Below are 17,179 nucleotides of genomic sequence, written 5' to 3'. Positions count from 1 at the left end.
CCCTGTTTTTAATCCCAATTCCCCCCTCCCCAAAAAGCAATGGCCTGGACCCCCATTGTGGTCGAAATGAGGAATGAAGAGTTCAGTTGGTACAGGTTGGCTGTGTCCCTCAATCAGTGTTAATACCACACAAAGTCATTTCTATCGCTCCATGTCACATATCTGTGAATTCATGAGTGGAAATAAAGTGTCAGTATTTCTACTTATGGTTGTTATGGGCACTGTGCTTTCCATTATATTATATACTGAAGTGTTACCGTCAGAAAAAACTTTGAATGGTCTCATGGCAGCTGATGACGCACTTCTTCAGCGCAAATGTTTCCTTTTCTCATCTCTTCACAAGAGTTGCTTTTGATTTTCTACAAATTTGATTTGATTAATCTAGTGAATGTTAAAGGTTTTGCGGAATCGCCTCCCTCACGTTCATTGAAATAACTGCTTTCGCCCTTGCTTTGCCTGACATGAGCAGGAAACGGATGCAGATGGTTGCGTATCAGAATGGATGTGGTCCTTGTTGCATACAGATGCAAATTAATGAAAGAATTGTTGTGGCTGTTTGAAGTTGCATGGTTGGTGGGGCTCCTGATCATCACAAGCTGCATTGATTTAATATGCAGTTTGTTGACGTTTAAACAATTAATAATTAGTAACCCAATGACCCATTTGCTTCTGAAATGAAACATGTTTAAGAGTAGCTTGTTCTATTTGTGCAGAATTGGTTAAGCTTTTAAATGCTGTTACATGGCAATTAACAGACTTTGCGTACAGTCCTCTCATGTTTAGAGCCAAATGTGTTCACACTGTTTCTCTTTGAATGTCTGTATGATAAATAGCCATTTAAACTATAAAAGGCTGTTTTATTAAAGTACTCATTTCAAAGTGGAATTACAGTTTTAAAACATTTGCTATTAACTTTATTTTAAATTATTTAAAATGCAACTTGTGTAATTCCCATTTTAAAATGAGTTCCCAAATGTCCAATGTAAGAGAAATATAGGCAGTTCCTTGGCAAGGCAGTTTTCTCAATTGACTTTTCTCATTATTTTTCCTGTAAAATGAATGTAGAAGCGCAAGTAGCTGAGCAAAATGGCAGCTCATGTAATAATCCTGTGCAAAACATAATCATTCACATAGAGGCTTTAGAAGAAACTACAGAAAACCATAATCACTACTAATGGAACAGTCATATATTTAGAAAAACTACAGGGCACTGAGAACAGCTCGGTTCACTCACTGATTTCCTCTTCACAGCCTGCTGGAGCTACATTTTAAAGAGAGGACATGCTTTATGGATTGTTTGGAGCCCCACATCATTCTGGATAGTTGCCATTTCTCCCAAATCAACAAAGTGCTCCTTTAAACACATTTCATCCCCTGAAAAAGATCGACCTCTGAGCAGCATTCTTTTAAAAGCATTCCTGAATGGGCAAATCAGACATTTTACTGTGGCTATGAATCCTGTAGTCAACTGGAGCAGTTTGGACCGAGTCTAACATATTGATTACGGATTTTGGAGCTGCATGCTTGTGAATTCTTGATTGTTTAAGTCAAGCTAGTTAACATTCCCCCCATAGCATGAAGCACAATAGGTGTAATCACGGACACAACACCAAGCCAGAGATTTCATTTTGATCTAATTACTCTGCTGTGCAAAATCAGTTGTCTTTGTTTGGAGGCCTGGGCCGTTAATAAGCCACACATGCCCAGGGCTCGGAATATAGACAATGGACAGGATCTGTGAACAAACAAGTTTCTGTTCACCTGGCGCATGGTCAATTAGCTTTGTGTGCTGTGTTTATTCAATGTCAGCTCTGATTAATAGGCACAACATTGTGGATAGAACACCGAAAAATGTTGTATGGTGCTTGGGTGGGACATTGTCGCCATCTGATACCATCTCTACAACGTGGGGCTTATCTGGACAACCCCACCACCCCGCCTTGGGGGTATCTGTTTTCTCGTTAAGACAATTTAGACGTCTCTCACCCCCTCAGAGTGAAGCCGTGAACAGAACCATCATGGTTTCTACCTTTCACAGTGCTTTGGATTAATGCATGCTCGCTTATTTGCTTAGCAGTATTTAAAAGTCGGGGACATTTGCCAGCTTTAACTAAACGTGTCTGTTGATCTTTGTATTCATAACCTGGGGAGCAAAGAAGAGGAAAACATATTGTTGGTGGTTTTTTTTTCCCTCTCTCTAATCCGTCTATCTAACCTAATATCCAATTTATTTATTTATTATCTATATCTGCTGCGGCTGATTTAGCTGTGGTAATACTCCAAATCCTGACTAGCCTGAGTACTGTAAAATGAGAGAACACGGTTGTATTCATAGAGGATAACCTCCCTCTGCAGAACACACACACACACACTAAATATCTCCCAAGCACACCTAGAAAAAAACAGCTGTGCCCATTTTCATTTAAGATGGAGACCTTGGTGTGCTACTCCAATGATGACTTTTTGCTGGTGAAAAAATATGCTTTGTTTAGAAAGTGACATTTCCTTTCGCATTGACCATGACAGTGTTGTTAGCAAACCCCAGGCGGGGAAGCGTAGCCACCCCTGCGGGCACCCATATGTTGCCTGTGTGATAGATGAGGTAACACGAGGGGGGTGTCTTGTTCATGGCTCCTCATAATGTGCCACCAGCGCCTTCATGGTAATGAGGACTCTGCCCTATGATTGTGCCAGTTTAAAATGTTACACTTCATCACCTTAACACTGGGATCCAGCAACATTCGATGGCATCGGCTCTATACGGCTGGCCACGAATTAGTGGGTCTTGTTATTTCAGCATTAGCTTGTCAACACCTCATCTTAATTTCACCGCTGAACCACGTCTGAACCATATAAGTGGAGACTTTCAAAGCTTTGGCTGTTTGTGTCGAGGAGAGATAGGAGGTGAGAGTGTGTGTGGGTGTAAGCACACAGGCGTATTTGTGTCTTTGCCACTATGTATGGTTTTGAGCGCGTAAGCGTGTCAGCATGTGTCGAAAAGGCATTCTCCTCCTCAGAGAGAAGTGAATTCAAAAAAAAAAAAACGACGGAGATAGAAATAGAGGGACAGAGACAGCTAGAGAGCGCGAAAGAGAGACAGTGAGAGAAAAAAATAATCTCATGCTATGTTATCCCTGCAAAACCTGACAAACCACCCCCGAGACTGATCTGGCTTAGCATTCAGTGTGGTTAGGGGCTTGTTTGTGCTCCTATGATTGGTGCAGGCGGCTAAGCTGGCCTCATAACAGTCCAGTCACAGTGGAGCCCCAGTGGAGTCACACTGCCTGGGGATGGTCGGCCTGTCTCTATCTGGCCACAGATATCAATAAGGCAGCAGTGCAGTCTTCTGGGAGGCTGGACAGTCCAAATTCTCTCCCCTGAAGGAGGGTTATTAATTGTCCCGATGTTGTATGTGGTCTGCCTGCACAACATGCTTTTTTGTTGAACATTTTGAATTCCAGGCATGTATCCCAGAATGCAATTAGTCCTCCACCATTAGATCAAGCGACATGTCTTCTCGCCTCGCGCCTGGTCTGGAATTATGGTGAGGGGAGGGAGAAAAGAAAGAAATTAGTATGGAAATTAGCTGTCTTGAAAGCCTTTGGTGTTAAAGGTGGTCCAAGGTGCTACAGGAAGGTGGCAGGTCCCTTTGCAGACATCTGACTAAGAGAACACGCAGGGATATGGGAGGATTGATTTTCCTGGGAGACTCATATCCCTCCGTGCAATGTGGGATTAAGGAAATAACACATGAAAGGCACAAGGCATATCATGCTGTTTAGTATACGCTAATTGTGCATCCGGTACAGAGTGGTCTAGGGGTAAACAGATTGTATTTTAACATCACACACTGATCCATGGAGAGTTGGAGGTCCTTGATACTAAAAAACATGAAATAAAAACCTATGCTGACAGTATACTTGTAGTTTTACTGTAGTACGTCAAATGAGTAACAGCTTCATGACTTCAGCCCCCATGACACTGTTCAGGGCAGATGGCAGGGAAAAACAGGAAAAAGTGGGGGCTCCAGCGCAGTTTATAGGATAAATTACCAAAGCAGCTCTAGGCAACATTAAGCTATATTTAAAAGTAAAATCTGCCACTTCTCTTATGGTAAAACTATAACTAAGATCATAAAGTGCATTGATGATCTTGCTTGGGGAGTAAAGAACAAACTGCACCACCTTTATTGCTCTATAGGTCATTGTTGCCAAATATATGTTGAGGCCATTTCTCTTCTGTGATGTGATGTCAACTGTATGGAACAATGTGCAACAGTCCTCCAAACTCAATGACAAAATAGTTCATGTGTCATGTTTTTTTCCCCCTAACCCTGTTATCAAGAAGACACGGTCAGCGCCTTCCAAGGCGCATTTCACCATTACAAAATTGCCTCTTTATGGTTCTCTGAAAAGTAATTGGTATGATTTAGGTACGAATAAATTTCGACACGAAAATTACCAGCTTTATTTTCAAGGAAAAAAATCCTAATTTGGGTTAAGAATCTGGGTCACAGTTAAAGTGAGAGTGTTTCACACCTGCACATTTCAGTGTTTGGGCAGGTGTTAACAGCAATCGCACTGAGGTGTGTACCGAAACACAACAACAACAATCTTTGAACCTTAGGAAGAGATAGCCTTGGTGATTTGTTTGTGGTGGGAATTTGATCTGACCTTGAACCAACTCTGCTGCCAGGTGTGTTCTGCAAGTTAGAGTTGTACTGCTCCTGTAGCCATTTGTGTTTTGCATATACAGCCGAACACGCATGCAAAGCAGCCAGCCAGAGGATGAACTGAGGTCGAAACCGTCCCTTCTTCCTGTATTTACTTTATTGCTCTCGCCCCAGACACAACTGACCAATAAGCAGAGTGAAAAATTCTCATGTGGGATGTTGTGGTGCATTTGTGTTTGCTTGGAAAACCGAACCTTGCAGAAAACACCCATCCATTGATTTGGTTACCCGAGCAAACAAACTATAGGTGTAAAGACATCCTGAAACAGATTTGGATAAGGTTTGGAGAAAAAAATCCCAGTAATCGTTAAAGAAAAACATAAGCGACCGTGGAGTCACACAATTTTATCCATGGCAAAGTTCTACCGAGAGGTTTTGTGGTGCCACAACTATGTTGTCAGAATTTGGCACCCGAACAAACAACCGATGATGTCCTCTTTGGTATGGGCAGTCTTGTTGGGGAACAATCTTTAACCTCTTTAATATTTGGGTTAGAACCACTCCTTGCTTAATATTCAATTGCCAAAAACTGTGGCATAAGCAAGGGAATAAGGAGGGAATTCAATCCTTGTAGTCCCAAGGTGACATATATTCATACATATGAAGGTTACACATCTCTCTTTCTAATTCAATTCTAGTGACACATTCCGTCAGATATTCTTTTATTCAAACCAACCTTAAGGCATGCTAGGGTCCCTCATATCCGAATATTTAAGATAATTGTTACGTCTAACCTACTGGCTTTATTATTTCTCTTACTATGTTGTGGGATGGTACTGCTTCTTTTGGCAGGAGGCAATCTGGCCCTGAGGCTATGGGGATTCCTTTCCCCCATGTGTCAGCTAATGTTTACCGAGGCCTGCGGACTGAGGATGGATCACAGGATTTCATAATCCACTGCCCGTACAGTGGAGCAAGGGCAAAAAAATAATTCCCTTTGAGTCAACAGTTGTTTCATTCATGGGTAATTTCCCCATAGCTTGCCTCATGCTGCAGCCAGAGATAGAGACACAGAGGGGAAAGGCAGAGATAGCGAGAGAGATATCCACACTCAAGTGTTCTGCTTCCCTGGAAACTGCCTCATGATTTGGCTGTAAAGCCGAGCTATTGGTATATCACTGGAGTTGTTTCTTCTCATTCATGTGTTTTAACCAACCATGTATTTGAATTTACGAGAGCCTTTTAGAAGTGCAGATGCAGATGATATCAACAGTTTTTTTTAAAGGGGGCATCGCTGGAATCACTTCTCAACAGGTTGGCACTGGCAATTTTACAAAACGTAATTCAGGATCAATGCACTGTGGGAGTGAAGAACTCGAGGTAAAACTCACACAGGCCAAGGCAACAACAGCACAAATCAGAATTTAAGACTTGATATTTCATATGGCATAGAGCAGCAGCATACCCAATACAGCGATGTGATCTCAGATATCAGGCGATGCTGGTTCAGCGTCAGATCCGTGCATCCCCAATTCATTTTTTCTTATTCATTTTGGAATATTTCAAATACTGCACTGTTTACATCCTCGTTAACCAGACTGCACTTTTCCTTGCCCATGATGCTATGTTGCTTTGTGCATTAGCATAGCCAAATGTCAATAAGCAGAATAGCGTAGCAGTGTTTATTACTTTGGCCACAATGTGTATTTCAGAGTGTTCAAACTAACACAATGGGGACTCACATAGCTTAAAAAAGTCCTCCTCAGTGATACTCATGGTAAGAAACTCCACAGGACACCTTATGCACTCCGCAATTCTCTTACATGCAACCTTATTCCACTTCCCTCCTTATGAAGTCAGGTATAACAACATAGAGACGAGAAACAGCATCTCCCTGCCTCTCTCCTGCAGCTACACCGTTAAACTTCCCCATCAATACTGCTGTCAGTGCTGCAGCCTGGGTCCTTCTCGTCTGCGCTGTCCCTCAATTATTACAAAAGTGGAACAGCCCCACACTGTTTGAGGGTGGGCCATCTTGGCCCTTTACAGACTTAAGGATGTGCATGCAATGCATACTTGTGTACTTTTTTCTCTCCTCGCCTCTTGACTGATATACCTCTGCTGCACAGTTGAATACTGCCAAAGCAGGATCATCTGGATTTGGATAAAAAAGAACTTTCACTATCATTACCCTGTGGACTAACTGTTACCCTCTCTACGCTGATGTGAAAGAGCATATGAAAGTGTACATGAGTACTGCAGGCAGAGTTGGATTGTTTGGTGTTGTGTCGGTGTGAATAAATGATCCATAGCATCCTATCTTAAACCCAATGCAAAGCAGTGCCAAGCGCGATGCAATGTGTTGGGTTTTTTTCCGTCCAGCGCCCACGTTGTTTAAATAGCAAATGCACTTGCTTCCATCTGAGCACCTATGGGCCTGTTTTAAATTCAGGTTGGCACAATGTTATCTTGAGGCTGTGGAAAGTGATTGGGCCACTGACCAACAAAAACCTGGTCTGTCAACAGCACAGTATTTCACTCTTAGTTAAAGAGGGCAAAATCAAGACAGTAATATGCACCTACAGAGGCTGGTACATGCGCTTACACTCTGCCTCCTCCCACGCCTGCTTCACCTCAGGGAGCTTTGGTGGAATCCTGCTGTTGCTGCAGATGATCCGTTAACTCTGCAGAGTAGTTGAAGTGTCGGTCAACCACAAAAAATGTTTGGAATTTTGTTGGCATCATTTAAAATTTGACCTTGCCCAGTGCAAATGACATCAATAGTGTGTGTGGTTGGAGGTGAAGAGTAGGCTTCCGGGAACAATTAATCACCTAATGTAAGCATTGTGTGTGTATCTGTGTTTTCTTGTTGGAGATCCAATCGTAATGGGGTTACTGTATGTGGTTGTCCCCTCCTGCCCACCGGCACTCCGTACCAAAAAAAGATTCCGAGCCCGTACGCAGAATTGGGAAGTTGGGACAACCGTGTTCTGTATGATGACTAGTGTTCCATCTTGATCCGTCTACCAAACACTAAGTCGCATTCACATATTAATCCTATAGCTACCGACTGCAAAACTGAACACCTGACAGGGAATAACAGTGACAGTTGCCATGATGACAAATGTGAAGTTTCTGACAGCCGTGATACCTACCACTTGCTAGAGAGAACTGTCAAAGTGTCAAGAAACTGGTGCCAACATATTTTGCAAGCAACATTGTTGGCAATAATTATTACAATTATAATTATAAATTATATTTATATTGTGCCTTTCAAGGGACCCAAGGACACTTTGCATTTCACATATACACAGTGTGAAATAGAATCTAATAATAACACAATTACAATTGATTTAGAAAATCAAAAAGGAGCCACATAACCTACAGTTTGTTTATCTGGTTTAACTTGTTATTTGATTCAATCAACAACAGTTGCCAATTAAGGCTACATTTATTTGGTGAGAAACCATTTCTGAATAATATGGGAACAAAAATAAAATGTGTTTTTCTTTGCCTTCCCACTCATGATACATTCATGCCAGACAACGGACCCAGGACACCTCTAAACCTGCTACTTTGAGATATTTTAACTTTCCTGCAGAGAGTCCTGATGGAGTTAGGGGTCGCTGGGAGGCAGAAGGTGGTGTTGTCAATCTTACATCCAAGGTACTAAAGAGAAAAACAAGAAAGTGACTCATAAGTGGTTTTTTTTGGATGAAGTTCTTTGTAAATGTAACCTGATTAGGCCTTGTTCTATTGCATTTGGTTTAAGTGCATTTAATAATCATTGGTGTGAATGGCAAGTTGCAAAACCTCGATGCACAACCTGTACCCCTGCTACATTGACATTTCTCTGCCTACAGTATAGTCCTGTGCATATACTGTCAATAGCAATACTGTGACTCTTTCTGTCTAGATGAGATAGTTGTGAAATATGGCATCAGAGACACCTTCCACAAGAACACATTCATTGATTTACAGTAAAGCCAGTGTTCTCATATGTTTCATTAACTTTTGCAAGAAAGTGATTGATTTTAGCCATATGAGATCTAGTTCCGCTCGGGGCAGTGTAAAGATTGAATCTTTGTCCCAGGTTGATAGACTTCTTGTTTGTGGTATTTACACAAGCTAGGTGTGGATTATTACATGGGTTCCCTGTGTGTGATGTGTGTGTGCACAAACAGGTTTATACATGTCAGAGTCAATAGACATCAAGTCGGCACATGATGCGTCCATGAAGAGCAATTGTTTTTTCCTCGCAGTGGGCTCCAGATGCAAAGACGGAGCCTTGGATTCACTTTCACTCATCCAGACAAGTTTATATTAAACTGCCACACCTGCCAACTAATTTCTGCCATTACATTGTGAACAAAAGAGTCTACATGTTGTTATATATCAGCAAATCAACCGGATGATGGACAAATCCTCTGTTACAGAGACTAATCTCAATGAGCAGAGCAACGTTAAAACCTTAATTCTGAATTTTTCGAAACAAAAGGCAGAGAACCCAGTGCCCAGCACAGCAGCTGGCCGTACCTAAATAAAAGCTCACAACCCCTGAGTGTTAGATAAGGTTGTAATAAGATATAGTCAAAGCCTGGCAACTAATCTGATATTTCACCTCAGTGAGCGATAGAAAAGATATAAAAACGTATTAGGAGTGGGCACTAAGAGGATTAGAGTATGAAAACGGATGTGTGCTGGCATGTTAATCCACTCATGCTTAACCCTTTCAAGCTGCCCAATCTGCTACACACAAACAATGATTATTTAGTCGGTTGACAGATCTGTTGCTCTTACAGTAAGAGCAACAAAACACACACACACACACACACACACACACACACACACACACACACACACACACACACACACACACACACACACACACACACACACACACACACACACACACACACATTGACTTCCACTAATTTATTGCAGACTTGTTCAAACCTTAACCTAAAGCTAACCAACCCTAAACCGTACGACATGTCTTCATATGTAAAATTTAATCATGAAGTCATGGGGACTTGCTTTTTGTCCCCATAAGGAGGACACGTCCAAAATGTGACTGTGTTAAGAGATTTAGGTCCCCACAACAGGAGTATTATGACCCACCCTCACACATTTAATTTGGTTTTGTGTGTGGGAAAAAAAAAAGTGAGCGGCAGACTGACAGAGCTCAGGTTTGATTAAGATTCCCTGTCCTGTGACAACAGAGCACGGATCTGTGTCTCTGGTGAATGACTCTGAATTGAAGATTGACATGGTTGTCAATGGTTTAGCAGCTGCGTGTGTTTGTGTGTCTGTGTGTGGTGGCATTGTGAGTAAGATTCGTTATATGTGCATTTGTTCAGGTTCCATCGATGTATGTGTGGTCAGTCAACCACGTACTGTAGTTGTGTACGATTTATTTGACTTTCACCTGTTTGTGGATGCAATTAGACATGTCCCAGTCAGTGTTTACACCAAGCGCTTAGTCCTTTAGTCCAACCTAATCTCACATAGCCACACTTTGTGGATGTGAGATTAAGTACAACCAGACAGCAGGGGGCAATTGATCTTCCTTCCACATGCAGGCAGGAGCCATAATTTGGGGCTGGGCTGATCTCAGCCGTAGTGTGCTCCGTGAAAGGTGAGAACACACGCACTTGACCTTTTTGACATATGTTAGCACTGATATTAGTTTCAGGGGGGCAATAGTCTCGAGGATCCTTCCAGGTGGGATTGCCACAGTCAAAATGAAGTCATCACTCTGGGAGAGACAGCTGTTACATGGGATATGAGAAGCCGAGCCCGAGAGAGCAGTCGTGTTCCGTCATCCAGGTCTGCCCTGACGGGCGGCGCTCAGCCGCCCACCAATAGTCACCGTCTATCGGGACCTTTGTGACTGTGCAATGAGCTCTGAGGAAGCGCATGTGTCTAACCCTACAGAAGGGCATGGCCGTTAATAATTTCTAGTCTGTGGTGGGTGGTGAGGACAGGGCGAAATAACAGGTGTCAATCTTCATTACATGGGATCTGCTGCCTCTCCGAATTCCAAATTATTTCCCAATTAAGAAGAAAAATGAAGGCAAGGATGCTCTTCGAATTTGACATCCTAATTAATTACTCCCTTCACATGAAGAATTGACTCATACTTCATGTCACCTTGGAGCCCTCTTGTGTGTTTTGCATTGCTAAATTAGTAAAGAGAGCTCACTGTGTGATAAAAGTAGAGAGGTTTAAATATTTTTGACATCATATATTAATGTAAGGTATAATCATATTATTTCTTAATGTGTATGTATGGGTATTTGTATCTGCTAAATTGTATATGTCAATGTATTTTCAAAATACATTAGTAAGTTACAGACTATTTTTGATATTGAGTTGATTGTGAGATATAAAACTCCTGCAGCCGTGATGGCAGAACTCACTGAAGACGTAATTCGCTATACTATGAAATGGGCTCAAGTTTTATTATCAAATCAGTTTTGGTGAATTAAAGCGGCGTCTTTCATCCTGTCCTCTCATTTGTTATTTAGTTCCCTCATGCCGTCCCTCCGGCAATTCCATCTCAGATTGTAACGGGCAATTTCATTCTTACAATCAATTACAGGTTGATTGTGAATGGTTTACTGTGAGGAGAAAAGGTGAAAAAGATAGGAAATATGATTTTACTTTCATGGGTAACTGTACCAATAGGGGGGGGGGGGGGGATTTTATCACTCTCTCTTGCTGTCCTTGTCTTTCCCTTCCCTCACATACACGCACGCACACACACACACCGCAAACATAAAGTTCTTTACAGGCAGCACAACAGATTTTTGCATAAATTTAACTTTTCAGTGTAACTGGTGTCCTTGTGAACGACATGGTGATAGTTTTGGAGTGTTGCAGATGGCTTGTTAAAAAAAATAAAAAAAATATCATGTCTGAAACATGACAAGTGAAATGGAACACTGGGCATCATTACAGAACTTGGCTCACTCCACATACAGTGAAGTGTCTCATGTCTTTTGATGTATGTCACTCTAGCTCAGAGCCAACGCCCTCTTTTGGTCCTTCGGCAGGGTGATTAACACGTGATGCACTAAATCTAGGTATTGTACTGGTGCATTCTGTGCCCAGAATGCATGTGCCCAGAATGCACCTGTACTAAACAGAGTGGGACTCAAAATCATTTCCACCTATTTGCCTCCTGGCTCCTCAGGCTCGTGCTGTATTAGTGGGATTTTCTTTTGTTTTGATGATCACCACTAAACAAATATTTTCGCCCTGAAACAACAGAAATGTTGTGGTTGTAGCATGTTTGCCAAGTGGGAATGGGAGTCCGACATATCAGTTTTCACTGCTTTATATAAAATATATCAGTGAAATGGTTCGCGCAACCCTCGCAGACTTATCTGCAGAACCTCGTGCTCAGTTAACACGCTGTAAGCTGCAGCACTTCTCAGTCTTCCTGTGTCCCTGACTCAACTGCTTAGCAAATTGTCAGACAACCTACAAAGAGAATTATGGGCCCTGAGGGGTCTTGGGGAAATTGCATCACTGGCAGTTTTATCTAGGGGAGCTTCAGGGCCTAGACAATGCTTCGCTTAAGTATGATGACAGACTAGAGGGGATGTGCCCAGGCCCTTTCTATAAACTTCACAAAACCCTCATAGTTGAAAAACTAAAAACTGCTGGCGTCCCCTGCTGAAGTTGACACCATGGGGCAAAAGTCAACTACCATAAATTTAGCTTATCAGCCAACTTGAAGACAGAAAGCATATAATATTTCTGGATGTGTTCCATCCGTAGAGTAATTTAAAATTTTTGCCAATCTATAGTTCCATGGCATTAGTCTTTTCCATTCATTTGAATGGTGACAAGTAACCCCACTTGACAGCCTTGATGAATGCTGCACAAGGAAATCATCCATCACAAGTCCGGGCTGCAGCTTGAAAACAAATCAAACTAAAAACTCAGAAAGTTGACTCATATGGTGACAGACTACCGCCAGCAGGTTGGCATGCATTCGCCTTTGGTATGTTTACATGTACTCTGCTGCGGGGGCTCATAACAGGGTAAGATAGACCTCTAAATGCATGCACAACACATTCAGGGGAGCGCTTTTGCTTTGAAGTGGTTATTAATACACAGACAGAAAAATTCCTGCAGGGATCAAGACGAGACACCAGAAGAGAACAGTGCTGCTGCGTCCGAGGTAGCTCATTTTTCTTCCCTCGATAGGTTAACATGTCGGTTTGATGTTTTTCGCTGCTGCTGTGTAATTTGAGTTAAACACTGCACATGATAGCAGGGGAGCAGAGATATGAAGGAGTTTCCACCGAGGTATTTGTATATTGCCCTGTTTATGAGGCTGTTTCCTACACGTCATATTGCCTGTCACATTTGTGATGAAACTCCAGCCTCCAGTTCCTCCTAAATAAATTTCCCTCTGATTTGTGCAACGTGCATTCGCCTTGTGCTCGGCACAGTCTATGCAGAAGTTTCTCATTAAACACAGTAATGAACAGGAGTATCAGCAGCGGGCGAGGTGTTTTATCAATACCAGGGGTGGAGAAGTGAACCAAGCTACACAGCCTCACTTCTGACACTCAGCAGCGAGCTAAGTGAACATTGGACTTTTCCTCTTATTTCAATACTCCAAGTGAGGGAGATAAACAGTGGAATGAGGCTGGCTGTGTATGTGGTACCATTGGAGCCTCTTGCTGCCTGACCTGACCATGGTGATGAATAATGAATGAGCAGGACAGAAGCAGTTACCATTTGGAGACAGTTTCCTGATGAATGATTACTGGCTCCATTGGGTCTGTATTTGCATAGGAGATGAAAATGTCTAGAGGAAGACACATGGCTGTTACAGTGGTGGAAACAGTAATACTTTTGACTGCTGAGCGGGCAACTATTATAATGTTATAATCAACTAGTATGGCTGGTCCCTAATGTGAGACCACACATAAAATAGAATAAGTGAAGATGGGTGAGGGGTGCATGAGTTGACATTTCAAATGAGATGTATTTATGTGTTATGCTATTAAATTGGTTGTCTGCTCCAGCAGAAATTTCCGATTTCTGTAATAACCGTATTCATTACCAGGCGACAGTTATTAACAGAGGAAAAAACAAAGGTCTGTAACTGAAATTTCTCAGAAAACACACACACACACACACACACACACACACACACACACACACACACACACACACACACACACACACACACACACACACACACACACACACACACATTGTATAGGCCTACCAGAATAATGAGGTTAAAGATAATGATCACTTTCGCAGAAAATGGACCAGAACCAGTTGATTAATTCCTTTGCAGACAGATAAAAACCAGACTGCCAATTATTTTACTGTAAATGTGTCAGTGTGTAGCGTTGTCTGCAGTGCAGAGGTGAGGCAGATAAGGATTTCCTGGCCATTGCATCTCCTCACGAGAAGGTTGGGACTGCTGCAATAGGGCTGGGGTATAGTGTGGGGTGGGGGGCCTCTTTCTGGCCTGCAGGTTGAGATGAAGTGTATGCTTACACCTCAGAGCAGCAGCCACCTATGCCACCACTTGTCCCTCGCCACTCAGAATCTGGCTTGGATTGATCAGCATTTTGAGTTGGCTTAATCTTGTCAGGCTTGACAATGAAGGCTTATCTCCTCTGTTCTTCCGAGCAGTGGGATCAGCCTACAGCTCACCCTATTCAAACGGGTCCCAAGATTCCCTAAGAATTCATAATCATTTCTACGAGGGATTTTTTGGGATGTATCAAACATCCTCAAGTAAAAGCACTGATCTGCATTCATCCCTACCATAAGCTGTCCTGGCTGAATACAAAAACGGCCCTGCTAAATTCTCAAAGCCACCTTTTAAAAAGTTCCTAAGATATGTATAAGGTGGTAGAATAAGAGAGTTGAAGCCATCTTCTTTTCTCTGTCTATGTAAAGAAATGAGGAGACAAGTGTCTCTTAGTGCTCTCAGGGTCAAGCTTGAGTCGAGAATAAGACACAGAGTTGAGGAAAAGCATGCGAGAGCAGAGAGAGTAAGAGAGAGCAGAGAGAGAAGGTGGGAGCTATCACTGCCACGAGGCTCCTCCAAAATCCCCCATTGAGGCCACTTAATGGCACCAATTGTAACAGAGACTTGCTTTCACTACCCACCATGTCTAAAAAGTCAGGAGATGCTCTACATGTGGGTGAATGTTTATTGAGTGGACAGAGTGAATGCTCTGTTCCCCCCAGATGTTTGCCTGCTTTGGTAGGAAAGAAGGTGACATGCTTTCGACATAGCACGCTTTTTTGAATAAGAATGCAGTTTGAACTACTTGTCTTGGCCACAAGCTGACCCACTCTGCTTTTTCATTCCCTTAGCTGCGCATGAAACTTACAAGGACACGTTGCCATTCTGCTCATCGACGACTCTCTCTGAATGAGAGAAGGAACATTAAGCAAACCTGAACATAACCGGTCTGTCAGTTTAGCAAAGGTAGTGTCATTTCAGGTCACACTATGTTTTTTTATGAATTGGATAATCGAGAAAATAAATTGCAATAATGAATAATAATGAAATGAATAATGAAAATGATGCATGAATTCAAATAAAACTCTACTCAACTAAGACTTTTTCAAAGTTTTTGGCATGTAACTTAATTTGACAGTACATGGTTTCGCTCAAACTGATTCACGTGTGGAGATTTGCCAACAGCCAGCAGTAACTCAGCAACAGCAACTGAAATATGTGTTGAGGCTGTTCCCTTAAAAAAAGCATATTCAGTGAAAAATGGAGCACCAATAGCACAAGCAGGGCTCAGGCCAAAACAATCTGAAGTCACTGTAAACTGGTGCTCAAACAGGTACTATTTTATCTCCAATCTTCCTTTAAACACACGGATTGATCATCTTTTTTTGACACATCTTAAGATACTGCAGCTTGTGGTGCTTCACCTCCATTACCAAGGACACGTGCACACAAAGAAACATCCTTTACTTTTAGTTCAAATACTTTATGGGCATATTTCTACTGCACACTCAGTATGTTAAAAGCCATTTTATTCTAATAATAAGTATGTTTTTTTGCTATAGTGAAGAGAAATGGTTCAGGATCAAAAGGGTAAAACGTCTTTGTTTAACAGGTTTGATCTAACAACCTCAATACACTGTATTTTGCTACCTATGAGATTGTGGCTCAAAAAAACTGGCAAACACAAGACTTCAACTGTATGAACACTGAAATCACATACACCCATTTACTTTCATCAGCAAATAAATAGCTCTTCTTTATGAAGGTGATTTAGCTTCTTGGACAGTTGGCAGTAATAAGCAGCAGCAACTTGAACTTGCACTAACGCAAGCTTAAAATGAACAGATATATGGACTAAATGCAGTAGTAAGCTGCAGTAAGCATAACATTATGAAGACCTGTGGATGTTGCATAGACAGTACCTTCACTGAGCCATTACTCTTGTTTATAGCCTATCAGCCGGAGTTTGTGAATATTAACAGCATTTACTATGGGCAATGAGTTTACTGTATTACAGTCTGGTGTGAACAGATAAACAGTTGTCTGTCCTGCTAACCTTGCAATGAACAAGAACAACTGTAACCATGGTGACTAAACATCAGATGTATTTACAGTTTCTAAATATGAACAATGAAAATGGACCGAGTGTTTTTTGTTTGACCAAAACTGGACTGAGATCAAAAAACTACATTAGCGATATGTCAAAAGAAATGAATAAATATTTTTTGCCAAAACAACAAGTACGAACTCAAACAGGAACCACAATGAACACAGCGTGGAACCATTTGTGATGACTTGATATCATGTGTGGCCAATGGTGGTATGTTGCTCATGCAGTTTAGAAGTGTGACCTCTAAACATGATATCAGTTATTGGCCTGAACGAAAACAGTGCAATCATTCTGACAACATCGACCGAGGCAGGGTGTGAGCAGGAAATCACATTTCAGTGAGCCTTGAAGCTGAAGAGGTGCCTTAACCGTGAAATAAGTGATTTCCTTTAAAAAGATGTGGTGTTTTGTTAAGCTCTGGAGCATTGTTAGACTTACCGCGGTATGACTGTGGGAGCACCTTCACCGCTCTTGTTCATTCACAGCTCCTCTGACTTTAGATCCCGATCTGGGCTGTGCCACCTCTCATTCCTCTCTTCGGTGGACAAACCTTGTGAAGACAACCAGACAGTAAGATTGTGGAGTGGAGCCTAGTTGGGTGTTGGTAGGCAACAATCTTGCCGCCCACATTGCCCAAGTTATTGAATGAGTAGTTAAGGTTTTTAAAGAACCCTTGGGTGCAAAACACTAACAACCTGGACTGGGCTGATGAGGTGTGTGTCAGTTTACATGTTGTTGTTTTACTTCCATCGTACAATATAGACATGATGAATATCTGTGCGGTCTTTGCAGTGAGATATCGCTGGACCAGCCCAACATCCCTAATAATTACATCTGTATTGGATGACCTGCACCTCACGATTTATGAGTAAAACCAACG

General features: G+C 42.0%; 1 long non-coding RNA gene across 2 annotated transcripts in view; it reads right to left on the bottom strand.

Moving 5' to 3' along the window:
• LOC118319773 overlaps positions 1 to 17,179 on the bottom strand; it is a 151,489-nt gene that overhangs the window by 4,191 nt on the left and 130,119 nt on the right. The window contains exons 3-4 of one of the 2 annotated variants that reach the window (XR_004796096.2): positions 16,738 to 16,849; positions 8,080 to 8,341 (exon numbers count right to left, since the gene is read on the bottom strand). This is a non-coding gene — a long non-coding RNA (uncharacterized LOC118319773). Of the gene's footprint in view, positions 1 to 8,079; positions 8,342 to 16,737; positions 16,850 to 17,179 lie in introns of those variants that run through there. The other variant, XR_004796095.2, reaches the window with a different exon arrangement.

Source organism: Scophthalmus maximus, chromosome 9, assembly GCF_022379125.1.
Source record: "Scophthalmus maximus strain ysfricsl-2021 chromosome 9, ASM2237912v1, whole genome shotgun sequence".
Classification (NCBI taxonomy): domain Eukaryota; kingdom Metazoa; phylum Chordata; class Actinopteri; order Pleuronectiformes; family Scophthalmidae; genus Scophthalmus; species Scophthalmus maximus.
Note: the sequence above shows the minus strand (reverse complement) of the source record. Positions and strands in the feature narration are given on the sequence as shown.